This window comes from Lactuca virosa, chromosome 7, assembly GCF_052849685.1.
Source record: "Lactuca virosa cultivar CGN04683 chromosome 7, Lactuca_virosa_CGN04683_v6, whole genome shotgun sequence".
Lineage (NCBI taxonomy): Eukaryota > Viridiplantae > Streptophyta > Magnoliopsida > Asterales > Asteraceae > Lactuca > Lactuca virosa.
The window spans coordinates 56,260,446-56,269,101 of NC_136432.1; the positions used below are offsets into that span (position 1 = coordinate 56,260,446).

The 8,656-nt window shown below is 36.0% G+C and overlaps 1 pseudogene; it reads right to left on the reverse strand.

The window, feature by feature from the left end:
* Positions 1-252: 252 nt before the first annotated feature.
* Positions 253-8,656, reverse strand: LOC145126664 (uncharacterized; annotated as a pseudogene).

Consider the following 8,656-nt stretch of genomic DNA (forward strand, 5'->3'; position numbering starts at 1 on the left):
TTGGTCTTTCTTGCGATCGACGACATGCTAAACGAACCATCAAATAAAAATGGAGGGGGTGTTGGTGTACTTACGGTGCAGTAACAACAGCAGCACAGGGGCGGTGGTGGCCTGCAGTGGAGGCAGCAGAAGGTGGCCAGTGGCGGATCCAGCCCGAAAGTCAAGTGGGGTGCACAACCGTTGACCGTGGAAATTATTAAAACAAAGTAATAAAAAGTAGAATAACATTAAAATTTACAACTAAATGTCATTTTACAATTGAAATCTACGGGGACACATAGCTAAGAAACATTTGATAATATTTTCAGTTGTAACCTTGGAAAATCCTTCTCTTTCAACCCCGCAAATTACACAATCATTTAAAAATTCGTCCGAAATTCGATTCCGCAAATCCGACTTTACAAGCTTCATCGCGGAAAAACATCTCTCCATCGTTGCGGTAGCAACAGGCAAGACCAATGACAACTTCACTAACCGATAAATCAATGGAAAGGAAAGATGTGTATCGATTTCCACCATCACTTTAGCAAGGTCGGATATACTCTTCAAAGTAGCAAATCTTCCATCTTGTTGCATATGAGAATGGTAAACCGAAAGTTCATGTAGACTATTTATCCTATCTTTATAGCTAAAATCATGTGGATAGAAATCGATCAACTTCCGTAACTTTGATGGGTCAAAGTCACAAAATGAATCATGTGGATTCAAACCCGTCATACAAATAAGCAATTCGGAAGTTACTTCACTAAAACGATCACCGAACTCTTGAATTTGCATATCCAAAACCATGTTAAAACAAAAAAAACTCGTAATAATGGCGATTGGAGATATTGGTATGTTGTCTTCGATTTCTTGGATTAACATAAATATCCTCCATGTTCAGCATTTGAATTTCATTATTCACACAAAAGGAGGTGATGTCCAACATAAGTGAATCAAACCCATCATTTCTCATCTTTTTTAACGTTGCAGCGGTTGATTTCACCAAACTTATGGTATTCACGATATCTTGATCCTTTCTTTGTAGAGATTGTGACAATATGTTTGTGATCCCTAAAATTTTCAACATCAACTTTAAATGGAACACAAAATCAAATGATTGAAAATATATTTGAAGACCACTTGCTTGACGTTGACTAAAACTATTAAGGCCTTCATCTTCAACATATTCAAGCACATCAATAACAGATGAAAACAAACCAACCAAACGCGATAGAGTTTTGTAATGAGAATTCCAACGTGTATCTCTGGCTCTAGTAAGAGAAAGCTCTTGGTTTAATCCACTTGCGGTTTCAATTTCACCACGGCCGATGGACTCTTCCAGTTTATCTTTTTGACTTTCACGCATCATATCTGTCCGTTTACAAAAAGCACACACAACATTCATTAGAACAACTACCATATCAAAAAAGTCACCAACATCGTGATGTTTTTTTTGCAACTGGCACAACAACTAGTTGAAGTTGGTGAGCAAAACAATGAACATAATAAGCAGAAGCATTTTCTCTCATGATTAAAGATTTTAACCCGTTAAACTGTCCACTCATATTGCTTGCTCCATCATAACCTTGACCCCTGATCTTCGTCAAACTCAATCCATATTCAGAAAACAAAGAGTCAATAGCAGATTTTAGCGACAATGCCGATGTCTCTTTCACATGAACAAGTCCAATAAACCTTTCTTTAACAATCCCACATGTAACATATCGCAAAACGACCGCCATCTGTTCTTTTTTGGATATATGGCTAGACTCGTCAACTAATAAAGCAAAAATATCATCACCAATTTCTTCAAAAATTGATTGAAGTACTTCTTGTGCGAAACAATGAGAAATATATTTTTGAATACATGGAGCCACCATTTGATTGTTCCCCGGAGCATTTCGTAATGTCACTTTACATACACTCTCATTTTGTTGTCGAATCAAATTCAATGTTTCCAAGAAATTTCCTCTACAAAGAGACATTTCAGACTCATCGTGACCGCGAAAAGGCAGTGCACATTTCAACAAATGTCTATAAGCATCAATGGAAGCAGTTAATCAAATTCGATGTTCAATCTTAACAACCTCATTTTTCTTGTGAAGAGCAGTAGCAATTGATTGATTTTGTCTCATTAAGTCTTCACATTTTTTACGGGCAATGTAATGAGAACTATTAACATTATCTCCCTCGTGAGTTTTAAATCTTTCTGGTTTATTCCAACTAGTAAAGCCTTCCGTCACAAAAGCATCACCCCCACCCTTTTTACTTGATCCATCTTTAAATAAATAACAACACAAACAAAATGCTTCATCTTTTTTCACACTATATTCCAACCAATTTCTGTAATCATTAAACCAAACCGGATTAAAATATCTTGTCCTCTTTCCTATCACCCTTGGAGGAAACTTATGAACACGCTGTTGAGAAGGTCCTCTAATTAAATATTTTCTTCGTATTTCATCTCTTTGATTTGGGTGATAATGTGAAAACTTTTTTCTATCAGCCGGATCCCAATGAATGTCAATCATATCATCTTCAATCGGGACTGATGGAATAGAGCTAGGTTGGGGAATTTCATTGGAAACATTTTCAGATGAAGATGCTTCATTTGGTGATGGTTTTCTTTTCAAATATCTTAACATTTTCTTTGTTAAATAATCAATGACCTGTAGATACCAAATTTAAAACATAAATTATGAGAATTGTAGCTCAAAATATTTTAAACAGAATGTAAATAACCATTTTTTTGTCATATATGAGTTAATATGTTTAAACAGATACCCTCAATTACAATAGTTTATATATATAATCTATTTGATATTACTTCACCTGTTTCCTTTCCATATGTACTAATATGAATCAATTTTTCCTTATAGTTAATATATTTGATACTCATAATCGTGCATCCTAATTTTTTATAACTAAAATATTCTCATAAATAATCAAAGAATTAACATTTTTAACAATCCCAAAGAACTTTTATTACAATATAATACAATCCAAAGAACCTCTCATAACTGTTTTTTCTCTCTGTATATGAACACCAAAAAAAAAAACTAAAAAACTTCAACATTTCCCAAAATCCCAAAGAATCAACATATGTAAAAACAATCTAACAGAATCAATTTCCAAGAATCAACATATTTAACCAAACAAATCATACCAAGGACGATGGACTCACGAACTTCCGGTTGTTGGGGGCGGGCTTGCCGGCTGTCTTTGACCCTCCGAGTTTCCGACAGCTTCTTCTTAAGGAATCGGCGGCTAGCTAGGTTAAAATCAGAGGGAAAATGAAGGAAAAAGGAGGTAGGTTTAAATAAGAGGGAAAATGAAGGAAAATGGAGGTTCTTGATATGTTGGGGATTGGGGGATTTTAGAAGAGAGAGGAAGCGTGAGTAAAACAAAAGGTTGCTGACAATTTTAACCAAAGTCAAGAGGGGCCACACCAAATATCAAGGGGGGACCATTTCTTTAAAAAAAAAATTAACAGGTGGGGTCCACTTTCAAGTGGGGCCATACACCCCACTAAGCAAAGCTTAGCTCCGCCACTGAAGGTGGCAGTGGGTGGTCGAGGGTGGCAGCCCTTGGCTTCCCTCGTTCTCCTTGCTTCTTCCAGGCAGAATCCGATGAGGGGGAGAGAGGGGAGATGTGAGGAAGGATTGTGGTGGTGTTGGTTGATCAATAGGGGGTTACAAAGGTGGTGGAATGGTGGTGTGTGGTGGTGATGTTGTAACTGTTGTAACACGTGTGCAAGATATAGTGACTAATAATTTTGGTTCTCATAATCTTAGTGGCCCCATATGATGGCTTTATTTCTTAAATTGTCTAAAGCACACAAAAATTTGGTGTATCGAGATCCCGACATCGGATTGCATTTTCAAAAGTACCATTAAATAGAGTTTAATACAAGGATTCCGGAACATCAAACAGATTAATTTTTGGAGTTATGGAACTCAGGGAAATCGCATTTAAAATTTTGCGTCTAAACGGTTCGCGGTGTCCGTTTTCGCGACTTTTGTAAATACTTTTGTTAAAAAGATTTCGAGTACGAAATTAAATAATAGACTATAGTCTGATTCCAAAAACGTTCTCAGAAATCCCTTCGACAATGCGTAAGTGCCTCAACGGATTGAAACAATTTAAGCAAAACAGGTAAAACCAGTGTTATACTGGTTTAGTTTCTTAAAACGGTTGGATCTTTTGCATACGAACTCCGTTTTGGACGTTCTTTATATTTTCAGATTCAGGGAAACACATACTATGAGTCTAGAATAATTGCTCCGTTCAAAACTGCTTATTACGAATTTTCAGTTTTTCAGACGTATTACTAAGGTTACAGTTTGTGCTATTTGATTCGTTTGAGATTTTATAGATTTAGAAGTACGATATCATCAAGTATCATATAATAGTTGAAATGAACTTATTTATTTTACTTAAGATGCACTAAAACTCAATAAGTCAAGTTACAAGGAGATTCACGGTGAATTGACCGTCTATAATATTAGTCATAAATTTTGGGATGTCACAAGTTGTGTATTGGTAATGTTCCGTTAGGTACTCGTTTTCCTACTCTTTATGGTCTCGGAAATAATAAGTATTACTTGCTAAAAGATCGTTGGTTAGATAAACAATGGAGATAGTATTGACATAGGAACCTTCAAGAGGGAATGGAAATTGATCAACTAAATGTATTAATATCTTTGGTTTGTAATGTCAAACTTGAAGATGGGGTTGATTCTTGGATTTGGGATCTTAGCAATGGTGGAAACTTTAATGTTAAAGATACGAGAAAACAATTTGAATAAATTATGTTGCCGGAAAAATTCATTCCTAGGAAAATCGATAATTGTTTTGGTGTTTATCACTAGATAAGTTATCGAATCGAAATAATTTGGCATATAGAGGTGTCGATATTCATAATATTCTGTAACATGCATCCACAATCGGTGTCTCATGTTTTTACTGATTTGTCGGATTGCTTTGAAGATGTGGACGAATTTGGCTCGTTGGTGGGAATTAAGAATTGTGGATTTAATTACGTGAGTCGCTTCGTTGCAAGTCTCCCAACTAAAGAAATATATCATTAATTATGTGATTCAATCTACATGTTAGAGTGATCTGGAAAAACGTAAATGAGGTCGTGTTTACAGATTCTATGCAAATAAGAGATCTTATTTTTTATTCAGTTGTTGCTTTGTCTTTTTTGGTTTTCAAATAGATATCGTAAGAACTTAATGTATTAGGTTTATTGGCTCCAAAACCCTTTGAACGTTGTGTAATTTTCTAGCTATGTGTTAGTTTTGGGTATAAATCATTAAGTTGTTAAAAAACAATATCTAAGAGCTTAATTTTGTTGTATTGTACAGTTATGCGGGATTTCCGTTTAGACTTTAGATACATGCTCAATTAGGAAGTGGTCTTTTCATAAGTAAGTATGCCACCATATCACATCTATTAATGTACTCCATGGTTATAAAAAAAATTTGCTCTTTCTCGAAATAATAGATACTTAGGTGTTGTTTGTTTTTTTGAAGCAAAAATTCATGAAGTCTGTGGACCACCTCTGCAACCCTCTGCATCAGAAGAGGTGGACTAAACGGTTGCAGACTGTAATAAGAAGGGGTGTTTGTTTTTTAACATTTGCATGTTGCTGCAGATATTAAAAAAATAAAATAAAATAATTTTATATAACAAAAATAGTTTTTTAATACCGAAAATTTAATAATATATGACATTTCAGCAAGAATTTATGATATTTCGACAAAAAAACAATGATATTCGACAAAAAAGTAATGATATTTCAGCAAAAATTATCATTATTCAATATAAAAAACGAAAAAGAAAATCATTTAGCAAGAATATACAAAAAAAAAACGAAAAAAAAGAAGGTGAAACAAGAATTCAAAAAGATTTCAACAATATGTAATCAACATTCATCAAGATTTCAGCAAAAAAAAAAAAAAAAAAAAAAAAAAAAAGAGGTTGGAAGAGGCAATACAAGTGTTGCCCCAAAAAGAACACGCACATAAGTTTTTTACTCTGAAGACTTCTGAAAAAGAAACAACTGCGAGATGAAACGTGTTAAGCATGTGTTGCGTCGCGCAACAATAAGAGGTCCGAAAAAGTTTTTTTACAAAAAACAAATAGCACCTTAGTGTCTGTTTGGTATGCTTGAATGAAGAGAGGAATGGAATGAACCATTCAATTACCACCCAAAAATGTTGTTTGTTTAGCATCATGTAAATGCATGGTTCATTACAAGGAGAATGACATTTCTTTAAAACACGACTTTTCCATTCTTTGGGGGTACCTTATTTTTTTTTTATTCCATTCACGCGTACGGTGAAAATTGACAAACATGCCCCGCCTAACTTCTTAGCATCTATCTAATCGGATTTACAATGATGGATTTTTTTTCTCAAATATGTGACGACCTCTTTCAATCAAGGATGATTATCTATTGTCTATGGCATCTAATACGACACTCTCCACAAATCAAGAGTTGCAAAAGGATCAATTTTGAAGAATCGTTGCTTCATTACTTACATTACAAGTATGTGTTTCTTTTCTCTTTGATTTTATATGTTGTTGTGAAATCAAAACTCCATTCTAGCTTACGAGACTATGATTTATTTTGTCAAAATCTTGGTACTTTTATACATATCAACTGTTTGATGAAATGTCTCCATGAAGATTTTATGTTGAATTTCAAACCATAATTTTTCCTTCTGCTTGATGATTGTCAATTACCAATTTCTGTGATAAAATGCGGTAATGAAATCTTCTTTTCATTTCTGTCAGATCTATGATGAATCTTTCCTTATGGATGTGAGTTACCTACATACACACCACCTTTTTTCTTTCCATCAGAAGATTTCTTTCTTGTTCCATTCAGTGATGCTTCTGTCACAACTGATGCTATTTTGTCAAGTTTATAACCAGTCTTTTAATGCTTAATGGCATCATGATAGATACCGAAGAAAATGAAGGACTCAAAGTCTACCCTGACCAGAAAAGCTAAAGCTTAAATGTGTACATAGAAAAGCTAAAGCTTTGCTACAAATTGTGTTTTTTGTTTCGTGATAAATGGTTTTTGGATAGTGATATTTTGTTTTTATGTATATATGTATATGGTATAAATGGGTTTTGCGATGCTTCTTGAAGTTTTTAAATTGTATAAATTATTTATGTTATATGTGAGTTGTTATCACTTCCTTAGATGATGTTCTACTAGTATGAAGAAAGTTTTGCATAGACGTAGCGGGTAAACGAGCAACAAGCTGTGTCGTAACCCCATTTTGGATGGCAAAACTAATTCTTTTAAAAATGACATCTATACATGTGGCCATAACATTACTATACATGACCCATTGGACTCTATTGAGGGGCTCCACAGCTTCTGGCGCAAGGAAACCGAAAGTATCAAATACAAAAGGTATAAACGTGTGTTGATTTTCCATGCACGATTTATCATGTTCTACCACTTTGCATGATGCAGCTTGCCGCATAGTGAAAACCCGACTCCCCAAGCCCACATGAGGAGAAACCTCTGTTAGATCCACGCATACATGCTTCCCTCCAGCCTATCCAAATACTAAAACATCACCTGGTCCAAGTGTTGATCTTCCTTCCAATGGGTCAGTCAGAAAGTTCACAGGTGCCTCTTTCTTGCCAGAAACCCCGGCAAGCCTAAATATGTTGAAAATAACATCCCTAACCAGATCATGTTGGTACTTGAAACCCGGGAGCTCTCTATAATGAAATGCATGCTCCCCAATGGAGTCCAAGCATGCCTTGCGGCAAACAGGGAAAGTCTCATTAGCCGGAAATAAAGGGGTCGTAAGGCGATATTTGAGGATGACACACTACTCCACTGGCGACATATGCTGGCCAGGACCGTCAATAGGAATAGTCATAAGAAAATCCTCAGCATGTGGGGCCCTTTGACACTCAAAAATTGATTTCTGCCTAATCGTCATGTCGAAGTGAGCTTCCATGTCTTGGACAAATTTACTAAAAATGGCACTCGCCAATGAATGTTGGGCTTTTGGAGGAGCGGTGTCCTTATTAGTGAAACCGCTGAAGTCAAAGACCGAAATCATAACACGAAAACAGGCCAAAGAATAAACATAATCTGAATCCATACCACATATGTTGTTATCTCGTAAGATGTGGTCTTGTAACACCCATGATTGAGCTCGTGAGGCCACAAAAGCATAGGAGGAAGCCTCTACCACTGAGTACAACCCCAAACCACCAAACCTAATTGGTAAAGAAGCCATCACCATTGAAGGTCCAAAAAGAACGGACCCCCACAAACCACAATGTCCTCAATCGACCCACGTAACCCTTTATCAAAACACAAAGCGGCCTCTTCCATGTTAACGGGTTGGCACGTCCTTAGGCCAAAGAAAAGTTTGGCAATGCCCATGCAAGATCGAAGCAAAAGGAGCTCACTTTGGGGCTCATGTAACTGTGGAAGAAGGTGCATCAAATCAATAGTCTTGGCAACCCTCTTTATGGCTAATCCGCTAATAAAACTCGCATCTCTACGAGCAGCTCCCCCAAGAAGCTTCACCACTAATAACGGCCGCCCAACTTCAGCAGGGAATAAACCTGTACAAAGCTTCCTATCATCGCATGAAGGCCAAAACAGCTCATTTTTCTTCAT